At 38.7% G+C, this 25,995-nt stretch overlaps 2 long non-coding RNA genes across 12 annotated transcripts in view; one reads left to right on the forward strand and one right to left on the reverse strand.

The window, feature by feature from the left end:
• LOC147374613 (uncharacterized) overlaps positions 1–25,989 on the reverse strand; it is a 31,971-nt gene extending 5,982 nt beyond the window's left edge. The window contains exon 1 of the long non-coding RNA XR_015162975.1: positions 25,751–25,989. This is a non-coding gene — a long non-coding RNA (uncharacterized LOC147374613). The remainder of the gene's footprint in view (positions 1–25,750) is intronic.
• LOC147374610 (uncharacterized) overlaps positions 1–25,995 on the forward strand; it is a 310,540-nt gene that overhangs the window by 200,723 nt on the left and 83,822 nt on the right. For 2 of the 11 annotated variants that reach the window (XR_015162965.1, XR_015162968.1), the window contains exon 5: positions 9,724–9,964. The exons of 8 other annotated variants lie outside the window; for them this stretch is intronic. This is a non-coding gene — a long non-coding RNA (uncharacterized LOC147374610). Of the gene's footprint in view, positions 1–9,723; positions 9,992–25,995 lie in introns of those variants that run through there. One more of the 11 variants, XR_015162967.1, reaches the window with a different exon arrangement.

Here is a 25,995-nt window from a genome sequence, read left to right on the forward strand (position 1 = left end):
TTTACTAAATTCATTTGTTAGCTCTAGGAGTTTTCTGGTGGCCTCTTTAGGATTTTCTATGTGTAATATCATGTCATCTGAAAACAGTGACAGTTTTACTTCTTTTCCAAGTTGGATTTCTTTTATTTCTTTTTCTTCTCTGATTGCCATGGCCGGTACTTCCAAAACTATGGTGAAAATACAGGTGAGAGTAGATACACCCTTGTCTTGTTCCTGATCTTAGAGGAAATGCTTTCAGTTTTTCACCATTGAGAGTGATGTTTGCTATGGTCTGTCATGTGGCAGTTGTTTCGCTCTATGCTCACTTTATGAAGAATTTTTATCTTGAATGGGTGCTGAATTTTTCAAAAGCATTTTTGCATCTATTGAGAAGGTTGATGGTTTTTATTCTTCAATTTGTTAATATGGTGTATCACATTTATTTGCATATATTGAAGAATCCTTGCATCACTGAGATAAATCCCACTTGATCGTGGTGTATTTAATGTGTTGTTGAATTCTGTTTGATAGTATTTTGTTGAGAATTTCTGCATCTATGTTCACCAGTGATACTGGTCTATAATTTCCTTTTTCTGTGATATCTTTGTCTAATTTTGGTATCAGGGTGATGGTGGCCTTGTAGAATGAGTATGAGACTGTTACTCCCTTTGCAACTTCTTGAAAAAATTTGAGGATAGGTGTTATATCTTCTCTAAATGTTTGATAGAATTTGCCTGGTCATTTGATAGAATGGTCAGAAGTCATCTGGTTCTGGACTTTTGTTTGTTGGAAGATTTTTAATCACAGTTTCAATTTTATTGCTTGTGATTTATCTGTTCAGATTTTCTATTTCTTCCTGGTTCAGTATTGGAAAGTTTTATTTTTCTAAGAGTTTATCCATTTATTACAATTTATCCATGTTATTGGCATGTAGTGGCTTGTAGTAGTATCTTAGGATCTTTTGTCTTACTGTGGGGTCAGTTGTAACTTCTTTTTCATTTCTAATTTTATTGATCTGAGTTCTCTCCTTTTTTCCTTGATGAGTTTAGGTAAATGTTTACATCACTTTGTTTATCTTCTCAAAGAACCAGCTTTTAGTTTCATTGATCTTTGGTATTTTTCTCTTGTTTCTATTTCATTTATTTCTGCCCTGATCTTTATTTCTTTCCTTCTAGTAACTTTGGCTTTGTTTACTTTTCTTTGTCGAGTTACTTTCTATGTAAAGGTTAGCTTGTTCATTTGAGAATTTTCTTGTTTCTTAAAGTAGGATTTTATTGCTCTGAACTTGCCTCTCAGAACTGCTTTTGCTGCATCCCACAGGTTTTGTTTTCATTATCATTTGTTCTAAGTATTTTTTAAAATTTCCTTTTTGATTTCTTTGGTGACTCTTTTTTTTTTAGTAGCGATATTATTTAGCCTCCATGTGTTTGCCTTTTTTTTTTTTTTTTTTTTACAGTTTTTTTCCTGTAATTGATTTCTAATCTCACAGCATTTTGGTCAGAAAATATGCTTGATATGATTTCAATTTCCTTAAATTTAGATGTTATCTATCCTGGAGAATGTTCTGTGTACGCTTGAAGAAAGTGTATTCTGTTTTTTGCTTTTTTTTTTGGTTGGAATGTCCTATAAATACCCACTAAGTCTATCTGGTATAATGTGTAATTTAAAGTTTGGGTTTCCTTATTAATTTTCTGCCTGGATGGTCTATGCATGGGATCACCCATAAGTGTGTAAGTAGTGCTCAGGTACCTCACTATTATTGTGTTACTGTCAATTTCCCCTTTTATGGCTATTAGCATTTGCATAATATATTGAGGTGCTCTTATGTTGGGTGCATAAATATTTACAATTTTTATATTCTTGGATCGAATCCTTGATCATTACGTAGTGTCCTTCTCTGTCTCTCGTAATTGTCTTTACTTTAAAGTTTAGTTTGTCTATGGCTCACTTGATTTTGGAGGCTAAGAAGTCCTAAGATTTGCATTTAGCCAGCTAGAGACTTAGGGTAACCCGTGTGTAGTCTCACTCTGAAAGCAATAAGCTGAAGCCCCAGGACAACCTGATGTTTCAGTTCAAGTCCAAAAACTAGAGAAAACAAAAACAAAAACGATGTTCCAGAGCTCAAATCAGTGAAGCAAAAGGAGTTCCTCCTTATTCAACCTTTTCGTGCTGTTCATATTTTCAATTTATTGGATGAGGCTCACCCACATTAGGAAGGGCAGGCTGCTTTGCTCAGTCTTACCATTGAAAGGTTAATTACATTCAGTAATACCTTCACAGACATACCCAGAATAATATTTGATCAAAAGTCTGGACATCCTGTGACCCAGTCAAGTTGACACACATTAACCACCACAGGTACACATACTATCTGTAATAGATTCATTTTTATTATTAACATTATTTAAACTTCCTGTTAGATCATTTCTTTTTTTTTAAATTTTATTTTATTTTTAAAGTTTACAATATTGTATTAGTTTTGCCAAATATCAAAATGAATCTGCCACAGGTATACCCGTGCTCCCCATCCTGAACCCTCCTCCCTCCTCCCTCCCCATACCCTCCCTCTGGGTCATCCCAGTGCACCAGCCCCAAGCGTCCAGTATCGTGCATCGAACCTGGACTGGCGACTTGTTTCATACATGATGTTATACATGTTTCAATGCCATTCTCCCAAATCTCCCCACCCTCTCCCTCTCCCACAGAATCCATAAGACTGATCTATACATCAGTGTCTCTTTTGCTGTCTCATACACAGGGTTATTGTTACCATCTTTCTAAATTCCATATATATGTGTTAGTATACTGTATTGGTGTTTTTCTTTCTGGCTTACTTCACTCTGTATAATAGGTTCCAGTTTCATCCACCTCATTAGAACTGAATCAAATGTATTCTTTTTAATGGCTGAGTAATACTCCATTGTGTATATGTACCACAGCTTTCTTATCCATTCATCTGCTGATGGGCATCTAGGTTGCTTCCATGTCCTGGCTATTATAAACAGTGCTGTGATGAACATTTCTTAAAATGCTTATGGTAAACAGACAGCTCTCTAACTTCCCCTACTCATTAGTTCAACTGGATACTTTCCAAGAGTCAACTGTATTTGAACCCAAACCTTTAAAATAATATAACTTCATTGAATTTTATGAAAAAAATGATAAAAATACCAATGCAAAAAAGAATGAATCATTGTTTCATAAAGACTAGACTGAGCATCCGGAAGACTAGGTAAATGTAGGGTTATTCAAAACTTGCTTTAAGTTTAGCTGGTAAACTATTGGGAGGTAGCAGAGGATCACAGAGGGGAGGATGCAGCACTCAGGTTCTCTCCCAATGTTTTTCGGTTCTTGTTTCATTTTAAAGAAATCGAAACTGAAAATCCTGGAGAGTTTGTTATTAGTGTAGTTCATGCAAAAAAGATGGCCAGGGGGAATTCCGGTCAGGCAACTGCACTCAAAGAAAAGATCTTGGCCCCAAATCAAAAGATTGGCAAATGGCTATATATGTTATATAAATATATTAAAATATGCATTTAGGGAAGATAAAATAGTTCCAAAGATAAAGAGTGTGATAGTTGTACAATGATATGAATATGTTTGTGTCATAGAATTGTACACTTAAAAATGCATAATACATTAAACTTGATATTATCCATTTTTTATCACACTCAGAAATATTAAATATGAAAACTAGGTTTATTTTTTCATATTCTGTGTTTCAACAAGTTTTGTTAAACTTACAAATGATTATATTTGTAAGAGGGCTTATTCTGTATTAAGTTGACTTTTATTTTAATTCAGTAGAAGAAAGGGATAACAATGTGAAATTGAATGATTTGATGTAAAGAATCCCTTCTGTGATTTTTCAGTAAGGAGACCTTAAATCTCCAACATTGCTCTAAATTTGAAGAAAAAAGTGTTATAAAAAAACCTATAAGAGGTGAGAGTAGTGTTTCTCAATCTAATGCAGTGCCAAGTTCTTAGGATACTTTTAGAAATGCAAGGACATGTTTTTGGTGGTCACAATAACTGGCGTTTAGTGACTGGGCTGCAGAGATGCCAAACATCTTACAGTGCACAGAACCTTCATAATATCAAAGACACGCCCCTGCCAAAAGTCACTAGTTACTCAGTCATCAGTACTGAGGTAGAGTCAATATAGTTTTAAAAGTATACTTGTTTTGCATCCTATCTGTTGACTTTCTTAAGAAATTTGAAGAAAGAGACACTAGTTTGCTTTCTCTCACCTCACTCCTTCTAACCTTACTTTTGATTAGTTTTACTATTCTGTACAGTGCTTGGGTTTATAACACTCATCTCCTGTTCTGAAACCATCAAACAGTTGTTTACTCTTGATCCTCTTTTAAATAATTTAGTGCTCAACACCAGAGCTTTTCATGGCCTGGCTTCTCTATTTCTGCACTCTTTACTTTGATTCATCTACTTGGTTGCCTTGAGTTTGCCATACAATATATATTTTCTTTAATTAGAGTATCATTGATTTTCAATGTTGTGTGTCAGGTTACATATCATGCAATAGTTTTAAATTTTTATTCCAAGAAAAGCTCATGGATTTTTATTTCTTTATGTTCTTTCATTTTATTATCTGTTTGCATTTATTTTAGGAGGTAACTTGATTGGGTTTAAACCTTTCAAGTCATGCATTCATTTCCTCAGAGTTTTATAGACACTGCTGCACTGTCTGTGGTTTTGAGAGTGGGGTGGGAAAATAAAATTTGAAATTTAGTCACTCAGTCACGTCTGACTCTTTGCGACCCCGTGCACTGTAGCCCTTCAGGCTCCTCTGTTCATGGAATTCACCAGGCAAGAACACTGGATTTGGTTGCCATTTCCTTCTCCAATACCTGTATTATCATTTTAAAGATTTTTAAGTTTTATTATAAGTAGAACATTAGATTCAAAGAGTAAATATAAAATATGTAAATTATAGATAATCAAAATGAAAAACTTTTAAATAATCAGTCAAGAACCAAAACAATCACCAATATGCATCTGCCTATGGATTCCTCCTCTGTTCCATTTCCTTCTCTTCCCCCTGAGGGAGCAACTTTCCTGTATGTTTATCCTGCCTTTGCAATATTCCAAATAGTTTTATCATATATGTGCATATCCATAAGTAATAAGGGCTTCCCAGGTGGCCCTAGTGGTAAAGAACCTGCCCGCCAATGCAGGAAATGTAAGAGACTGGAGTTTGATCCCTGAGTTGGGAGATCCCCTAGAGAAGGAAATGGCAACCCACTCCAGTATTCTTGCCTGGAGAATCCCATGGACAGAGGAGCCTGGCAGGCTTCAGGCCGCAGGGTCACAAAGACTTGGAAGCAACTTAGCATGCATGCATAAATAATGTATTATTTCACTATGCCTTTTAAAATTTCACTTAATATTTCTAAAGATTCATCTCTGTAACTTTGTGTTACTATAGAGCACTCTTTAATTGCATTATTGACAATTTACACACCATAAAGTTCACCCATTTAAAGTTTATAGTTCAATAACTGGCAGTATATATACAGACTTGTACAACCATCATCATTTTCTAATTTTAGAGTCATCACTTCCCCAAAAAACTTTATGCCCATTAGCAATCATTCCCAATCTCTTCCTTCCTTTTTTTTCCATACCGTCTCATCACCATTTATGTGTTATACCATCTGTATTACATATAAAGTTTCCATGTATTTTTGGGTTACTCTCTATTTCATTCTGTCACTCTCCTTGTGTCGACTTTTCTAACTCTCTGCCAAAATCACACTGTCTTAATTATTACAGCTTTATAGAAGATCTTCGTACCTGGTACAAATTGTTACACTCAAATTTTTTAGGAGATTCAGTTTTTCTTAGGTTTCTGTCTTTCCTTTTACATTTTAGAATTAGCTTGCCCATTGCATGAAAAATTCTTCTGAGATTTTAAGACTGTAGGCCAATTTGAGAGAATATCCATCTTTAAAATATTAAGTATTGCTATCCATAATGTGGTACATCTTTTCATTTATTTAGGTCCCTAATGACTTTCAAGTTTTATTATTTTCTCTAGGTAAACCTTGTATGCCTTTTGTTAGATTTATTCCCAGATACCTTATGTTTTTTTCTGGAATTATAAATTGTATCTTTTAATTATTACATTTTAAAATGTTGATGGCCACTATTTGGAAAGGCAGTGAATTTTTGCCTGTTGGTCTTAGAGCTGTACACAATAGGAAAGTAACGTTGCTGAACTCTTCTGTTATTGCTAATATGTTGTTTTTAGATTGTTTGTGGTTTTCTGTATATGTAATCATAGTAACTGCAACTAATGTTGGGTTTGTTCCTTTCTAGTCTTTGGCGTCTTTATTTGCTTTTCTTATTGTCTGGCTAGAGCCTCCAGCTTCAGTGATGATCAAAACATGATAGGAAGCAAATGTCCTTTTTCTGATTTTAAATGGGATGCTTCTAACTTACCATCATTAAGAATGATGTTTACTGAAGCTTTAGTAGATATCTTCATTCAAGTAAAGTAAATAAAATTCTCTTCCACTCAAAGTCTGCAAAGACTTTTTATGCTGAATCAAAGCTTAACTTTATCCAATTTTTGGAGGGGAGGGTTCTATTGAGATTATATATTGGTTTTTCTTTTTAATCTATTATGGTAGGTCACAATTCTAGATTTTCTAATGTTAAACTACTCTAGCATTTCTGGGATAAACCCAACTAAGTCATGATAAATAAACTAAAAAAAAAAGAAAATAGTGGATTTAATATTTTGTTTAGCTTGTTGAGTGAGATTGGTCTATAATTTCTATTCTCAGATTGTACTTATCTATTTTGGGTACCCAGATTATGCAGAATGATTTACAGAGCAGTTCTTATTTTTCTATTTGCTGAGTAAACCCATAAAAGATAGAAATTAGCTGTTGAATGTTTAGTGATTTCCTTAATCCTATAAAATTTCCTGGAGCTGGTCTTTCCTTGTAGGAATATTTTAAATTATTGATTCAATTGCTTTAATAGTTTTAGGACTATTCAGGTTTTGTAATTCTTAAGTCAGTCTTTAAGTTATGTTTTTCTAAGAATTGTTTTATCTAGGTTTTTAAATTATTGGCATAAAATCACTCAGGGTATTTTCTTTCTGCACTCTATATTTACATTCCCCTTTTAGTCATTTTGTATTCTCTTTTTTCTTAATTGGTCTTGCAAAAGGATTGTCTCTTTCATTAGTCTTTTCAAAAAGTTAAATTTTAACTTTATCGATGTTTCTATTGTACTTTTGTTTTCAATTTCATGGAATTCTCTTATTTTCATTGTTTCTTTTGTTCTCTTTGTTTATTTTTTGTTTCTTTCTAAATACTTAAGATGGATGCTTGGTTCACTTTCAGATTTTCCTATTGTAAGCATTATGGCTGACAGATATCACTCAAAAATAGTCTTGACATGTTAATTTTCATTATAATTTAGCATATAATTAAAAACTTCATTGTGATTTTTCAAAAATTTTATCAGAGTATAGTTGATTTACAAAGTTGTGCTAGTTTCTGCTGTACAGCAAAGTGAATCAGTTATTCATGTACATATGATATGTCCACTCTTTTTTAGATTCTTTTCCCATATAGGTCATTATAGAGTCCTGAGTAGAGTTTCCTGTGCTTCATAGCAGGTCTTTATTAGTTATCTATTTTATATAGTAGTATGTATACGTCAATCCCAGTCTTCCAAGTTATCCCTCCTCCATCTTTCTCTACTGACAATCATAAGATTGTTCTCTACATCTCTGACCCTAAATAAGTTCATTTGTCCCATTTTAAAAGATTCCACATATAAGCAATATCATGTATTTGTCTTTCTCTGTCTGACTTCACTCAGTATGACAATCTCTAGATCCATCCATGTTGGTGCACACGGCATTATTTCATTCTTTTTTAATGGCTGAATAATATTCCATTGTATATATGTACTACTGCTAAGTCGCTTCAGTCGTGTCTGACTCTGTGTGACCCCACAGACGGCAGCCCACCAGGCTCCCCCGTCCCTGGGATTCTCCAGGCAAGAACACTGGAGTGGGTTGCCATTTCCTTCTCCAATGCATGAAAGTGAAAAGTGAAAGTGAAGTCACTCAGTCGTGTCAGACCCTCAGCGACCCCATGGACTGCAGCCCACCAGGCTCCTCCGTCCATGGGAGTTTCCAGGCAAGAATACTGGAGTGGGGTGCCATCGCCTTCTCTGATATATGTACTACATCTTCTCTATTCATTCTTCTGTCAGTGGATATTTAGGTTGCTTCTATTTCCTGGCTGTTGTAAACAATGCTGCAATGCATGCTGGGTGCATGTATCTTTTTGAATTATACTTCTCTCTGGTGTGCTGTGGTTCATGGGGTCACAAAGAGTTGGACACGACTGAGTGACTGAACTGAACTGAACTGGATATATGCCCAAGAGTGAGATTGCTGGATCACATGGTAATTCTTTTTTTCTTTCTTAAGGAAATTTTTACTGTTCTCCATAGTTGTACCAATTTACATTCCCACCAACAGTGTAAGAGGGTTCCCTTTTCTTCACACCCTCTCCAGCATTTATTGTTTGTAGATTTTTTGACGATGGCCATTCTGACTAGTGTGAGGTGATACCTCATTGTAGTTGTAATTTGCATTTCTCTAATAATTAATGATGTTGAGCATCTTTTCATGTGCTTTTTGGCTATCTAAAAAATGTCTTTGTTTCACTCTAAGATTTGATAATACCTATTTCCTCTCAAAACTGAATATATATATGTGTGTGTGTGTGTATATGTATATAAATATAAATATATATATGATTCTATTGCTTCTGTTTCCTGTAATTATAGTGGAACAGTCTGCTGTCTATAAAATAATCATTTCTTTGTGGTATCTTTTACTTTGGCCACTTTAAAAAAGTTTGTCTTTGTTGCTCTACAGAGTCACTAAGAGGTGACATCTAGGCATTGATTTTCTTGTTGTTTCTCCTGCTTGAGAAACTATGCTTTCCAAAAAGGTAGATTAATAGCTTTCAGCATTTCTGGAAACTTCTTAGCTATTATGACTCCTTGATTAGCTTTATTCTCTCTTTTCATGAATATTACTTGACATATGTTTAACTCATTTTATCCTCAGTATTTTAAATTATTCTCTTATTTTCCAGTCCTTTTTCTTTCTGAATTACATTTTGATTAAATTATTAACTTCTTCCTTCAAGTTGACTAATTCTTTCAAATGTGACTAATCTGCTCTTTAAAACATTTTGTTTGTTCTTTCACCATTTACATATTTTTGTTTAAATACTCCGTTTAGTTATTTTTCAGAACTGCCTGATCATTCCTGATAGTTTTCTGCTGCTTGTTCATTCTTCTGATTCTATGCTTTATTTCTTTAAGTACTTCATAAGCAGCTATTCTGTATCTGACAGCTGTAACATAGATGGCTTACTTCCTCATGTGCTTGGTGGCCTTAGCTGTGAACCAATATTTGCCCACTTATAAATTGTGGGAATCTGATGGGTTATTCTGTAGGATGTATTCCTAAGGAAATCTGGTTTGTTTCTGCTGGGACTGGGAAGCAATCTGGGGCCATTTAAGCTCTCCTGGAGAGTCCTGGACTAATGCAGAGTCTCAGGTTCAGTGCCCTTTCTTTGCTGTTAACTCTAGATTTAGTGTCAAAACTGCAATATAAATATAAATAACTGGCATTTTCTCTCAGAATAACCCACTTTCTCTCCTTTGCTTTTTGTTCAGCGTATTTATCTGTTCACTGCTCCAAGCTCCACTTTTCACTCAGCTTTGTTCATTTGGAATGTGGGAGAGAGGAGGACTGGCCTTGGAGATTATTTTACCTACTTCTAGGGAGTACAGCAATGAACCAAAATGTTTTATTTAGGATCTAGTTGGTTTCCACCACACAGTAGCTTGTCTGCCATTGATGCTGGAAGTGGCAGTTTTATTCTGAATCTAAGTTCAATAATAAAACTCGTGTGCTGATCATTGTGTCTTGGTTTTCCCAGCATAAGGTTCCCTATTATGATTTAAAGGGTGGTATATCTATAATTATTTTTAAATTTTCAATTTACAAATAAGGGAATTGGGGTTCTAAAAGGGTAAGTGACTTACCCAATTCATGATAAAGGGGGACTAGAAACTATTTTATGTCCAATCCAGTAGACTTTTCAATAACTCCTATTACTCTTTAGACCTGATTTTAGAAGACATGTTTAATTAAATTCCACTTGTAAGTGTTTATATTATAACCTGGTCTATGATTTTATTTTTTTATGTCTGTGCATAACCAAGTCTAGATATACATGTCCATGTTTAATCTCATAAATATATAAATCAAGCCTAAATAGAAACTATTATAAATACAATTTCATCTCTATAGAGGCATGACTATAAGGGAAACACCTTGGAGACCCAAAAGGAAACTACAGAATCCCAATCTTGTCTCTCTGTAATAAGCATGGCCTTTAAGATCAAAATAATTGTACACACAGAACATTTGTTTTTACTTATACACAAAAGCAAACAATTGCTGGTGAAGATGAGAATGACTTGGATTAATCATGTTAATTCACATTATGCTATGTCTCAAGTAGTTTTTTGAAATAATCTTTCCACTAATTCATAGGGTGAAATTATAAATTATATGGATACACCAATGAAGAAAAAAATGTGGGATTCCTTGTGGACTCATCATCTGTCCTCAGGAAATCTGTCAACATAAACAGTTGCTAGCATAGCACAAAATTAATAATGAGTAAGAATCCCTCTCCCAGCCCAGGGAGAGCAAGGGTGAAAACTGGAGGCAATCAGTGAAGCAGACCTTTCAATTTAGGGCAGTCTGCTATCAGAGAACCTGGGAGGAAAGGATTAGAAATACACCCTCTGATCTGCCAGCATTCCAACAAAGTTATGAATAGCTGCCACAAGTGACCTTGGGATTTTTTAAATTCCATCCAGTTTCTATTTTACTAATTTTGTTTAGAAGTATTTTTAAAGTTAAAATAATAATGACTTAATATCCTAAACTTCATCTTAGATATTTTGAGGATTAAGTATGGAGAGAGAATATTTTTTAAAGTGCTTTTCAGGTGACTTGGCCATATTACTTATCCCTTTTCAAAAGTTTTCAGAGATTCCCCCCACCTCCCTGCCCCAGAGGTATTTAAGTGAATTATTTTTTCTGTCCTTGTTGATAATGTACCTACAAGTACCCACCCCCCACCCCGCTCCCGGCCTTTGGACTTTCCCATTCAAGTTTTAATTCTCCATCCCCCGCCTCCCTACCCAAAAAGAACTCAAACAAACCAACAACACCCTCAGGCATGAAGCTCTACTTGTCAAAACCAGGTATTGTTTTAGTCAATAGTCTGAACACAGTTAGGCCGAGGCATTTTCTTTGGGGGTGGGACTGTAGCCTTTTAAAATCTGTGCTGCTAAGGTTGTTCCCAGCACAGTGCACATCTGCTATTACTCTTGAAAAACACTAACAGATGAAGATGTTTATTCAATGGGTGAGAATTGAGGGGTGGAGCTTGGAGTGGCAGAGCCTGTATCAGCCCTTGAATGGTGGGAGACACTAAGAGAAGTCAATTTGGAGGGAAGGGGACACAGAAGAAGGTGGTTTCAACGAACCAAGTCTGTAATTGGCGTCTCCAGAGTCAACTTCTAGTTTTTTTTTTTCTTCCAGTTTGAGATTTAATTGACCTCCAGCACTGTATAAGGTGTAGAGCATAATGAATGGACTTACATGTACGTGATGAAATGATGACCACAATAAGTGTAGAGAACAGTCATCATCTCATACAGATACGTAATTTTGTATGGATATAAATAAATATACAAAATATAAAAACTATTTCCCTTGTGATGGTAACTCACAGGATTTACTCTGTTAACACCTCTGCTTCTAATGATTATTCATTAATAATCTGTAAATGATGATTAATTTAGTGAATTTTTCAGGGCTTTTGTTTCTTCTTTTCAACTTCTACCTTATATAATAGCATGGAACTTCATAGGAGATACGTTTTTTTCCTACACCAGGGGATCTTCCCCACTCAGGGCTCAAACCTGTGTCTGTCTCTTGGATTGGCAGGCGTGTTCTTTACCACTAGCGCCACCTGGGAAGTCCATTTATATTACACATACTTTCAAATACAGGCTTCCACGGTGGCTCAGTGGTAAAGAATGCCTACAATGCAGGAGACTCTGGGTCAGGAGGATCCCCTGGAGAAGGAAATGGCAACCCACTCCAGTACTTTTGCCTGGGAAATCCCATGGACAGAGGAGTCTCGTGGGCTGCTGTGCATGGGGTCACAAAACAGTGGGACAGGACTGAGCGACTAAATAACAACAATACCTTTCAAATCTGCTCTAAAGTTTAAGTGTGAAATTACTGATTTATTTTTACCTGAAATATCTAACCAAGCCCTCCCCTCTCCCAGGGGAGTGGTCCCTGTATGTGGGTGTGAATGAGTACTCCAACCAATTCACTGTGCCCAGAGGGTTTAAAAATGAGATCCCATCAACTTAAACATCCTGTGCATTATAAGTTGCCTAATAAGTTACAGTATTTTTAATAGCAATGATAGTTTCACTTGTTAAGGAAATCAGCCAGTTCTGTCTTAACAATGGGAGTAGTTGGTGTCTCATAACACAAGTTGGAGAAGGAAATGGCAACCCACTCCACTGTTCTTGCCTGGAGAATCCCAGGGACGGCGGAGCCTGGTGGGCTGTCCTCTATGGGGTCACATAGAGTTGGACACGACTGAAGCGACTTAGCAGCAGCAGCAGCAGCATAACACAATCATTTCTGATTGCCTGAGGAGATGTTCAATCTCTGGAGTCAGAAGTTAGGGCAGTGAGAGAAGCTGGTTACCCCTGGAGCCCAGTGGGAAGCAGGTGACAGTTGGCATTTTCTCAGGAGAGCCAGTTTACTCATTATTTCAGTGTTTGTGTGCATGAACACCTTCAAAGCGAAATTAATTTCCCTTTTGGATTACTTAGGATATTATTTTTAATGCTGAAGTTTTCCACATCATCCTGAGCACCTTTTTTTTCCCCCTCAGAATGATTAAGTAAAGAAAAAAGTCACATGATTGTTTCTAGCAGCACATAAAAAGTAGGATTTTGAGACTTTTTATTATTTCCTGTGATTTTGTGTAGATATTCTGTGATGCTTGTTCTCCAAGGAGGAAAAAAATTGAAACAAAAACATTTAGTGTTATGTATTAAAATGAAATTTGTTTTATTGGAATGAGGGGGTGAAGCTCTGCTTAAAATATCCAAAAATGAAATTCCACCCACTTCTGTCTATAGCCGAGGTCTCCGGCCTCCAGGTGGCAGACCCATAAGTCCTGTCAAATCAGCATTGGCGTTAGATCAGAAATAAAGTGCACAATAAGTGGAATGTACTTGAATCATTCCAAAACCATTCCCCACCCCCACTCCCGGTCCATGCAAAAAGTGTCTCCCAAGAAATCAGTTCATGGTGCCCAAAAGGTTGGGGACCGCTGGTCTAAAAAAATCCCAAACAACTAAAACCTAAATCTTGCTAATCAAGAATAAGCTCAGAATATCAAGGTCACTCTGGACCTGCCTGAAGTCCTATTTTACATCTGTCACCCCATCTCTGGTCTGTGAGGGAATGGAGGGACAAAAGGCCTTTCTTCGTCTATCCAGCTGCTCCTACTCCTGCCAGAGCATGTCTGGGCTGTGCCTAGGGGACAAGAGGCAAGTCAGAGGAGCATGAAATCAGCCCATTTCTACTTCCTCTTCTTACCACCGCCACCCCCCACCCATCCCATCAAGACCTCCAATTCCCAGTGGTTGGAGGAGCTTCATACCTGTCTAGGTCCCCTTGGCCAACTGCACATGGGCAGCCTCTCCAGAACACATTCCGAGCTTCCAGACATTTAGTGTCACTTCCTCAGCACTAAACTTTTAGATGATTTTCCAAGCTTTAGGCACGTTTGGGGAGAATTTTGCTGTCACTTCCTTAGGAAGGGCTTACTAGAAATGGGCTTTTAATATCCTTACAAGCAGCTGTGTTTAAGCTCAGTTTAATAAGTTATTATTAATACATAATCATTAAGTAATTTAATTATTCAGTAACTCTAGATAAGATGCACTATGACAGTAAAGGGTGGAAAATAATATTTCAACTTTTTTTAAATTTTATATTGGAGTATACACAATGGCACCCCACTCCAGTACTCTTGCCTGGAAAATCCCATGGACAGAGGAGCCTGGTAGGCTGCAGTCCATGGGGTCGCTAGGAGTCGGACACAACTGATCGACTTTGCTTTCACTTTTCACTTTCATGCATTGGAGAAGGAAATGGCACCCCACTCCAGTGTTCTTGCCTGGATAATCCCAGGGACAGGGGAGCCTGGTGGGCTTCTGTCTATGGGGTCGCACAGAGTCAGACACGATTGAAGCGACTTAGCAGTAGCAGCATACTTAACAATGTTGTGTTTCAGGTGTACAGCAAAGTGATTTAGTCATACATATACAAGTATCTATTCAAGTTATTTTCCCATTTATGAATTAGCCTAGAGCTAGGTCAGAGAAGGCAATGGCATCCCGCTCCAGTACTCTTGCCTGGAAAATCCCATGGATGGAGGAGCCTGGTAGGTTGCAGTCCATGGGGTCACTAAGAGTCAGACATGACTGAGCGTCTTCACTTTCACTTTTCACTTTCATGCATTGGAGAAGGAAATGGCACCCCACTCCAGTGTTCTTGCCTGGAGAATCCCAGGGACGGGGGAGCCTGGTGGGCTTCTGTCTATGGGCTTCTGTCGCACAGAGTTGGACATGACTGAAGCAACTTAGCAGCAGCAGCTTTATAAAAAGTATACTTAAAATGTAGTGTATGTTTTATTATATGGCTTTTAATTAAAGAGTGCTCCTTTATGTTTGTATTTATATGATACAATAAGGTTTTATTTTATAGGAGAAAATGATAACTGTTCTTTAGCTAGGTTCAAACATGCCATAAGAAGTCCTAACCAGAATCATACCACCCAGCATGGGCATCCACCAGGCAGAACTCAAACTTCATGGTATGTCAAATGATACAAGACATGGGAATAAAGCGAACAGTTTGAGGAGCATTTATTATTACATTTACTTAGGAGATATTTCCTGAGCATCTCTATTCATTCTGTTCCATCTCAAAGGCCAAGATTCCTTACCGCATCCCAGAAACCAAAGGGGATGAATAAATCTAGACAAAGCATTTCATCCGGGTCTAAAGAAATCCACCTCACATTTTATGAAATTTTCGTGTGGGGCCCTATATTTTTCTTCTTCAGTATAAATCATTCCCAACTCCACTGAGACTTAGAATAAAGGAGAGAAGGTAGAAAGAAAAAAAAAAAAAAAAGAATCAGAAGTTCTAAAGTAAAAGAATTGCTTGAACACAATCAGGCAAAAACCAGGGAGCCAAAAATTAATGTTTTCCCATAAAGGATGTAGGATGACTAGTTGCGCTATTAAATGGATACTGGAGGATGCAGAAAGGGCCATAAGAAGGATTTATTGTTGTTGGGAGAGTTTTCACCTAGCATTTCCTGACTTTTGTGCTTTCAACTTTATAGTCAGATATTCCACTCTGGCAGTTTAAAAAAAAAAAAAGCTTATGTGATAAAATTAATACTATGAAGAAAAGAGTTGTTCAGTCACTAAGTCATGTCCAACTCTTTGAAGCCCCATGAACTGCAGCATACTAGGCTTCCCTGTCCTTCTCTATCTCCCAGAGTTTGCTCGAACTCATGTCCATTGAGCTGATGATGCCATCCAACCATCTCATCCTCTGTTGTCCCCTTCTCCTCTTGTCCTCAAGTTTTACCAGCATCAGGGTCTTTTCCAGTGAGTTGGCTCTTTGCATCAGGTGGCCAAAGTATTAGAGTTTCAGCTTCACCATCAGATCTTTGAATGAATAGTCAGGGTTGATTTCCTTTAGGATTGACTTGTTTGATCTCCTTGCTGCTCAAGGACTCTCAAGAGTCTTCTCCAACACCACAGTTTGAAAGCATCAATTCTTCAGCACTCAGCCTTTTTAATGGTCCAACTCTCACATCTGCACATGACTACTGGAAAAACCATAGCTTTGACTATGTGGACCTTTGTCAGCAAAGTGATGTATCTACTTTTTAATACACAGTCTAGGTTTGTCATGGCAGTTATTCCAAGGAGCAAGTGTCTGTTTTAATTTCGTGGCTGCAGTCACCATCTACAGTTATTTTGGAGCCCAAGAAAATAAAATGTCACTGTTTCCACTTTCCCCCCCATTTATTTGCCATGAAGTGATGGGACCAGATGCCATGATCTTTGTTTTTGAAATATTGAGTTTTAAGCCAGCCTTTTCACTCTCCTTTTTAACTTTCATCAAGAGGCTCTTTAGTTCCTCTTCGCCTTCTGCCATAAGAAGAGTGTCATCTGCATATCTGAGGTTGTTGATATTTCTCCCAGCAATCTTGATTCAAGCCTGTGAGTCTTCCAGCCCAGCATTTCACATGATGTACTCTGCATATAAGTTAAATAAGCACAGTGACAATATACAGCCTTGATGTACTCCTTTCCTGATTTTGAACCAGTCTGTTTTTCCATGTCCAGGTCTAACTGTTGCTTCTTGTCCTGCTTACAGGTTTCTCAGAAGACAGGTAAGGTTGTCTGGTATTCCCATCTCTTTAAGAATTTTCCACAGTTTGTTGTGATCCACCTAGTCAAAGACTTAGCATAGTTAATAATGCAGAAATAGATGTGTTTTTGAATTCTCTTGTTTTTTTTTAATGATCCAGCTGATGTTGGCAATTTGATCTCTGGTTCCTTTGCCTTTTCTAAATCTCGCTTGTACATCTGGAAGTTCTCGGTTCATGTACTCTTGAAGCCTAGCTTGAAGGTTTTTGAGCATAGCCTTACTATCATGTGAAAGTGAAGTTGCTCAGTCATGTCTGACTCTCTGTGACCCCATGGACTGTAGCCTACCAGGTTCCTCCATACATGGGGTTTTCCAGGCAAGAATACTGGAGTGGGTTGTCATTTCCTTTTCCAACTAGCATGTGAAATGAGTGCAATTGTATGGTAGTTTGAGCATTCTTTGGCATTGCCTTTCTTTGGGATTGGAAGGCAAACTGACCTTTTCCAGTCCTGTGGGCACTGCTGAGTTTTCCAAATTTGCTGGCATGTTGAGTGCAGCAATTTCACAGCACCATCTTTTAGGATTTGAAATAGCTCAACTGGAATTCCATCACCTCCACTACCTTTGTTGATAGTGATGCTTTCTAAGGCCCACTTAACTTCACACTCTAGGACGTCTGGCAGGAGGAAATGGGAGAAGAGGTGAATTAGGTTGATTTGAAGGAAAGTGTTTCAGAAGAGAGGAATACATACATTCAATTATGTTTTTGAGATGACGGTTAAAAGGCAGTAAGAATTCTAAGCCCAGTAGTTGAGACCAGCAATGATTTCAAGTCAGATGCTGGGACAATTAATAACAGTAATCTCTAGGCCAGAGAATTTCTTGAAGGAATCTAGTATAGTGTCAAAGAAGATAAATCCAGTGCTCAGCTATGAACATATTATAAGATTATCCTATGATTCATGTGATGGAATTAATAGCAGTTCCCTAAGCCAAAATTTAGTCTAGAATTTGTGCCTTTCTAGCAAATAGAGTGGTTAGTAGTAGTTATAGTGATTCTAAACTAGTGTGGTCAGGATAAAAAGTGACTGCTGTAATCTGTGAGCCATTTGCTTTATAGCCAGATGGAGTCACAAACATAAAATAAAGCTGTGGATTATTTCTTGTATCTTCTTCACTTTAATATCTCACATATATTTTAACAACTTGAAAAACGTGTCAGAAATATAGGGTTTAGAAAGAATTGCACAGAATCTCTCTCCCAACCCCGTCTACAGCTTTAGTAACCCTAAGAAGACATCCTGACTAAATAGTGAACTTATTTTCAGAGAAGAAATTTGAAAGATAGAAGCAATAGCTACTTTCCCAAGTCATCCTATTTCCACCTCTACCTGCCCCATTATAAAAAGCTTCTATCCTCTGAACACTTTATTATCCAAAGTCAATAGACAACTGAATTATGAACCCAGGAGCATTAGCGAGTTCTTCATACAAACCACCTACTTCAGACACCCAGGTAACAGTAAGCACTCATTTCCTTTAGGTCATCAGTCAGCACAATACTGCCAAGGTGCATTTTAAATTGATAATGTTTTAGAGAATAACAAAACAACAAATAAATGATTGTTTTTTTTTTTTATGTTTTCCTATGTGTTAAACATTAAGTAAAGGGTTTATTTTTATTTTATTTGAAGGATAATAAGGATATTTATTTTATTTGAAGGATAATTTTATTTGAAGGCTTTACACTGTTACGTTGGTTTCTGCCATACAATACCCTGGATGAATCATAACTATATATATATATGTGTGTGTGTGTGTATATATATATATATATCCCCTCCCTCTTGGGCTCCTCCCATCCTGCCCCTCTAGGTTGTCACACAGCACCAGGCTGGGTTCCTTGTGTTATATAGCAGCCTCCTACTAGCTAGCTGTTTTGCACATGGTAGTAAATATATGTCAATGCTCAATTTGCCCCTCTCCTCTTGCTGTATCTACAAGTCCATTCTCTACATCTGTTTCCATTCATTCCCTGAAAACAGATTCATCAGTCCACTTTTCTAGATTCCATATATATGCTTTAATATACGATATTTGTTTTTCTCTTTCAACTTACTTCACTCTGTATAACAGGCTCTAGGCTCATCCACCTCACTAGAACTGACTCAGATCAGATCAGATCAGTCACTCAGTCGTATCCGACTCTTTGCGACCCCGTGAATTGCAGCACGCCTCCCTGTCTATCACCAACTCCCAGAGTTCACTGAGACTCACATCCATCGAGTCAGTGATGCCATCCAGCCATCTCATCCTCTGTCATCCCCTTCTCCTCTTGCCCCCAATCCCTCCCAGCATCAGAGTCTTTTCCAATGAGTCACCTCTTCGCATGAGGTGGCCAAAGTACTGGAGTTTCAGCTTTGGCATCATTCCTTCCAAAGAAATCCCAGGGCTGATCTCCTTCAGAATGGACTGGTTGGATCTCCTTGTAGTCCAAGGGACTCTCAAGAGTCTTCTCCAACACCACAGTTCAAAAGCATCAACTCTTTGGCGCTCAGCCTTCTTCACAGTCCAACTCTCACATCCATACATGACCTGACTCAAGTGTGTTCCTTTTTATGGCTAAAATTCCATTGTTTATACATATCACAACTTCTTTATCCATTCATCTGTTGATGGACATCTAGGTTGCTTTCATGTTCGACTACTGTAAATATAAGCAAAGGGGTTTTAAAGAAATAAGACAACAAATGCAAACTCTGTGAACGGGGACTGTGCCTTATGCTATCTTTCAGGGAATAGATATGCATGAATGAGTTCATTTACTCTCCACCATCTTATGAGGAAAGAAGGGCAGGTACCTTCCTCCTAATCGTTAAAGGAGGATGCTGATAAACAGATGTTAAGTGACTTGCTGAGAGTGGTGGACAGCATCAGCTCGAGGGAGGTGTACAGGGAGACAGGGTCCATTGTGGCCCTTCTCCTGCGTGAACATTAGGCAGCTTGTCTTTATGCTCAGCAGGAACCATGACTAAGTTCAGAACAAGTAGACTCAATCCTGGTCGACTCTCCTGAGCCAACCACTGAGTGATGAGGAATCTCTTAGGTCACTTTGATCTGAATCAGTCCATTCTCATACTACCATCTATTTTTTCTATCAGAAAAAATTGCTTTACTCAATATTATTTACACACACTATTGCCAGTAGTTGCCACATGTTTGCCATTCACTACTGGCTAGGCTCTCTGCTAAGCAGTTGACATATAATAGCTCCTTTAATTCTTATCTCAACACTATCTCAAACATCATGCCCATTTCAAAGATAAGAAAACGGAGGTTCAATGAGGTCATGTAACTTGTCCAACATCAAGGAATTAAAGCTAGAGCTACTAAATTTCATGGTTCGTAAACGTGTCTTCCTCACTATATTTACTAGCTATTCTATGATGTGAGTAATCAGCTGATGATGCAGACACGTTTTTAATACTGTGAGTGTATTTCTAGACACTTTTATTTCTTAAAGAAAACAGATGCCTCTCTGAATAATGGAGACTGAAGAAAAGGGAGGAAATTCACTTGTTGGGAGGCATGTTCCATCGAAACTAATGTGATAAAAAAAGGGAGAAAGATAAAAATGTATCACATTCATGAATAGAGAGACATGAAACTGAATTAACTGGGACTACTGACTGCACCAATAAAGGGATGAATGTAATGAAAACAGCCAGCAGGACTCCTAAAATTCACTCACCCTTCACATTCTAGAGATCCTATGTTATCTCATTTTCTGACTCTCTTGACCCCATGGACTGTAGCCCGCCAGGCTCCTCTGTCTATGGGATTCTCCATAGACAAGAATACTGGAGTGGGTTGCCATTTCCTTCTCCTATCTCATTTTAGGTAATAATATTTCTCACCTTTTCAGAAAAAAACTGCTTGCTCCACCTAGTTCCTTAGGCTACAGCAATGTTTCTCAACCTTTTTTTTTTTTTTTTTTCATTATTGCTCCCTCAACAAGAAGAAAATAATTTAAATACTCCTTTATAGAGAAATTAAATACTGGGATAAGATCTGTTGGGTAGGGCTGAGTTTTAATATCTAAGACATTTTTGCACTGTTGAAAATGTTTGGGTTATAAAGCTACTTGAACCTTTCTCCATCATAAATACGTGCTATGACTTCTAAACTGCAAGGGATTATGTCTAAATAACAAGCACTCAGGAAATGCATGTGGATGGTTGGCAAAGCATTTCATGGGTGTCTCATTAACTCAGTGTACAGCAAGTTAGTCCACTTGATCTATAGCTCCTGTTAACTATAAGGCCATTTGTTCAATGGCACAGGCTGTTCAGATGGTGGCCAAGAGGAATATAAATTCAGGTGTCTGGATTGAAATCTCAGCTCCACCACTTCTCAGCAACGAGACTTCATATTTTTTTTAATTAATTAATTTATTTATTTGGCTGTGGTGGGCCTTAGTTGCGGCATGTAGGATCTAATTCCCTGATCAAGGAAAAAACTCAGGCCTCCTACATTAGAAGGGCAGAGTCTTAGCCACGGGACCACTAGGGAGGTCCCAGCAATGAGATTCTGGCCAATCATCTAACCCAGTGGTCCTCAATTAGGGACAATGCCTGGAGACATTTTTGATCATCACAACTGGGGGCGGGGTGCAGGGTGGAAGACCACTGTTATCTGATGGGTAGAGGCAAGGGATGGGGCTTAGAATCTCATCAAGTACATACCAGCCCCTCACAACGGAGAACTATCCCGTCCAAAATGTCAACGGTCAGGTTTTTTTCCAGCAGAGGAAACTCTGCCTTAACCTCTCTGGTGCTCATTTTTGTCATTGTGCCAGATGGTGTTCTTTCCTTAACAGACATTGCCAATCCATCTCCTTGTTGCCTCCTGGAGGAGGCCTGCATGCTCTGTTGTGTCTGAGTCTTTGTGACCCCCAGGTACTATATAGCCCTCGGGGCTCCTCTGTTCATGGGACTGCCCAGGCAAGAATACTGGGCTGGGTTGCCATTTCCTCCTCCAGGGGATCTTTCTGACTCAGGGATCGAACCCACATGTTCTGCATTGGCAGGCCAGTTCTTTACCACTGAGCCATCTGGGAAGCCCAGCAGAAGAGGCTGGAAACCCTAATCACTTATTTAGCCAGGCTTCCTGGCCTTGCATCTAAGGACAGCCTGGGGGCACAGTTCTGCTTAGTCAGGTACAGTGGAAATGTATTAGAGATATAAGAAAAACTTCTGTTTTTTTCCTGATACAAGAAAAAGATTAGACAGGTGTCATCCCCTTCTTATCCACTTCCTACCTCAAACACAGAAGCAATATGTAGAGTTGTAGCCATTTTCTTGCTATCATCAGGAAAAGGCAAGAGACTCAAAGAGGGGATGGCCTCGCTATCATTGAGGCCGTGAACCAATGCTGTATCTCCTCCTGTACTTCTTGTTTTGTCAGAATATATCACTCACATTTGTTTAAACATTCCTGTTATATTCAGATTTAAAATGAGGCTAATAATAGGATTTTTTCCACTAATTTTTATTGAGGGGCTTTCCTTATGGCTCAGACAGTAAAGAATTTGCCTGCAATGCAGAAGACCCGGGTATGATCCCTGGGTTGGGAAGATCCCCTGGAGAAGGGAATGGCACCCCACTCCAGTATTCTTGCCTGGAGAATCCCATGGAAAGAGGAGCCTGGTGGGCTACAGTCCATGGGGTCACAAAGAGTCGGACATGACTGAGCAACAAACTTTAATAACAAGGTTTTGCCCACTAACTTTTATTGAGGTAAAATATATAATAAAATATGTTGTTTTAACCATCTTAAGTGTACGATGGAGTGGCATCAGTTACATTCACCATGTTGTGCAACTGTCACCACATCTAGTTACAGTTTTGATCAACACCCCAGACAAAAACTCTGCTCACTAAGCAAGAACTGCCAGCCACCTTCTCCCCAGCCTCAAATCACTGCTAACCTCAAAGCCACTTACTGTTTTTATGAATGAATCTATTCTAGACAGTTCATATAAGTGTAATAGTGCAATATTGTTCCACAAGGCTCATTTCACCTCAGATAAGGTTTACAACGTTCATTCATGTTGTAGCAGATATCAGCACTTCGTTCCTTTTCATGGCTGAATGATATTCTAATGTTTTCATCATTTTGTTCATCCATCCACCTGTTGATAGGAGCCTAAGTTGTTTCCATCTTTTGGCAATGATAAGGTTTTAAAAGATTCAATAAAGTAATATACCTAAAGCACTTAGAACAGTGCTTTATACCTAAGAAGAACTTAGCAAATGTAAGCTAAAATTATATCTGCTATTACCATACACCATCAGGTTACATCCACCCTGTCAACTGTCTTTTTCCCAAGGAGGAATGGACAAGTATGTATGTGCACTGGCATAAAACAATGATCAGAACCTACTGTACAATTCAAAGCAAATGATACTCTCATGGATCTGTGACCATGTGCAGGTGTGATGGACAACAACCCACTTTCATTGATCCATTCATCCTTCCATTGTTGCTGTTATTCAGTCGATCAGTCATGTCCAACTCTTTGCAACCCAATAGACTGCAGCACACCAGGCTTCACTGTCCACCATCTCCTGGAGCTTGCTCAAACTCATGTGCATTGAGTCAGTGATGCCATTCAACCATCTCATCCTCTGTTGTCCCCTTTTCCTCCTGTCTTCAATCTTTCCCAGCATCAGGGTCTTTTCTAATGAGTCATCTCTTTGCATCAGGTGGCCAAAGTATTGGAGTTTCAGCATCAATCCTTCCAATGAATATTCAGGATTGATTTCCTTTAGGATTGACTGGTTTGATCTCCTTGCAGTCCAAGGGACTCTCAAGAGTCTTCTCCAACACCACAATTCAAAAGCATCGGTTCTTTGGTGTTCAACTTTACTTACAGTCCAACTCTCACATCCATCCAGTGGTAACTGGAAAAAACACAGCTTTGACTATACAGACCTTTGTTGGCAAAGTAATGTCTCTGCTTTTTAATATGCTGGCTAGGTTTGTCATAGCTTTTCTTCCAAGGAGCAAGCCTCTTTTAATTTCATGGCTGCAGTCATACATCCGTCCATTCAGAATTACTGAGCATCTGTTACAGGAGAAATTCTATGCTTCAAACCTAAGCTGAAGTGACGCATAATTGATTTATTTAAAAATACAAAGGAGAAAAAGAGGTGCTTAATGAACATTTCTGGTAATGATAGAATAGTTCTACGCTCAATCATGAGCTTCAAAAACGTCTCTAGGACTGGAATGTGTTATTTCTCCGGAGTTATCAATGAAATAGACACCTGCCTTATGAAGTCCTCATCCTGCTAAATACATTTTTTAATGGATTTTATAAATATTGTTGACTTGCATCCTTTGCACCTAATGCCTCATTTGAGAAGGTACAAAACAAAAACTCCATATAGTTACTGTCATGGGTGGTACCAGGGAGAGTGCTATTTCTTAAGTGAGAAAAACAAATTTCTGTCTCCAAGTAACATGGATAGGTAGGGAGTAGAGATGTGTGCAGAGCAGGCCAATGTTTTAGCTGGTGGGAGATATAGTTTGGGAAGAGGATCTGGGGTTGGGAGGGGGCTTATACTGAGGAGCACATGAAAACGAGGAGGAGGAAAAAGTGCGGAGGAAGAAATAACAATAAATCTGATGATGGTGATAGCAGATCTTACTTGGGCACAGCAGACCTTTTGGGTGAGTGTGGATGGTTGACACTTAAGATGAACTACTGGAATGCTGGGAGTGAGGCATTCAAGGAGCTCCTACTGTGTGTAATGTGTCCTATAAAGTGATTATCAGCCCTGGTGTAATTTACAATGTATTTAAGAGAGTCAAGATTAACCCCCACAATATCATCAGAAAGCAAGTGGAAGAAATAGAAAATCAGAATGCCATTGAGGTTCTGAGATGTATGTGAACTCCATGCATAGAGAACTTTCAGGAGGGGGCTAGAAACTGAGCTGCACTGAGTAGTTGTGTTTTTTTTCTCATTTTAATTTTTTATTTTATATTGGCATATAGCTGATGAACAGAGTTGTGATAGTTTCAGGTCAACAGCAAAGGGAATCGGCCATACATATACATGGATGCATTCTCCCCTCCCATTCAGGCTGCCACATAATACTGAGCAGAGTTCCCTGGGCTGTACAATAGGTCCTTATTAGTTATCCATTTTAAAGATAGCAGGACATCCCAAACTCCCTATCTCTTCCTCTCATCTTTCCCAACTGAACCATGAGTTTGTTCTCTATGTGTGTGAGTCTGTTTCTGCTTTGTAGGTAAGTTCATTAGTATCGTTTCTTTTTAGATTCCGAGTATCAGGGATGTCATGATACTGCTCCTCTGTCTAGCCTTCACTCACTATGATGCTCTCTAGGCCCACCCATGTTGCTGCAAACGGCATTATCAGTGGGTGGCATGCTTACAGGCAGAGGAGAAGATGGAAAGGGAACAGCGTCGATAGAGGACCGACAGGGCACTGGAAAGGAGGTGGGGCTGAACAGGCAGTGAAGAGGGAGGTCGGCCTGGTTGGACCGCACAGGAAATGAGGCTCAGCGGGAGAGTGGGGCCCAGGAGGACAGCGGCAGTAAGAAACTGGTTACTGTTAGGTCCCTCACGAGATCCAGGGGCCTCCCCGGTGGCTCAGACAGTAAAGAATCTGCCTGCAATGCCAAAGACACAGGAGACGTGGGTTTGATCCCTGAGTTGGGAAGATCCCCTGGAGGAGGGCATGGCAACCCACTCCGGTACTCTTGCCTGGAGAACCCCCATGGACAGAGGAGCCTGGTGGGCTACAATCTGTAGAGTCGCAAAGAGTCAAAACTGAGCGACTAAACACAGCACGAGAGAACACAGCTTCCTCTCTGCGTGCGGGACACTCATTCCGTTCCACTACCCCCTCCCCTGCCTACTTCTCTCATATCTTGTTGTGTTTCATCTTACACACTCTAGGCAAAGGGAAAAATATTAAAAAAAAAAAAAAATAGCTCCCACCAAATTTTCCTGGGTTCCTCTAAATAACTCCCACACACCCTCCCAGTCCCGTCTTTCCAGGAGTTTCATTTAAATTGGCTTACCTACCTGGCATTTGCTGATGACCTAAGCTGTCACTGGCTCTTGAGGAGATACTGCGATTGCTGTCAGCTATGCCACATTCTGGAATGAAAGCGGTAGCCTTCCAGCCTCTTCTGTCTTTTGTTCTGTCAAGTGCTGGGTACACTTCTTGCACTTGGTACCTAACAAGTGTGACAAAGCAGGCCTGGGCTGAGGGATCTGGCATCAGATCCACAACAAAGGCAGCGAGCCCAGCGGTCTCCGACCTGTAG

The sequence above is a fragment of the Bos grunniens genome, chromosome 4 (genome assembly GCF_055505025.1).
Source record: "Bos grunniens cultivar Pamir isolate PY7600 chromosome 4, Bosgru_T2T1.0, whole genome shotgun sequence".
Taxonomy (NCBI): domain Eukaryota; kingdom Metazoa; phylum Chordata; class Mammalia; order Artiodactyla; family Bovidae; genus Bos; species Bos grunniens.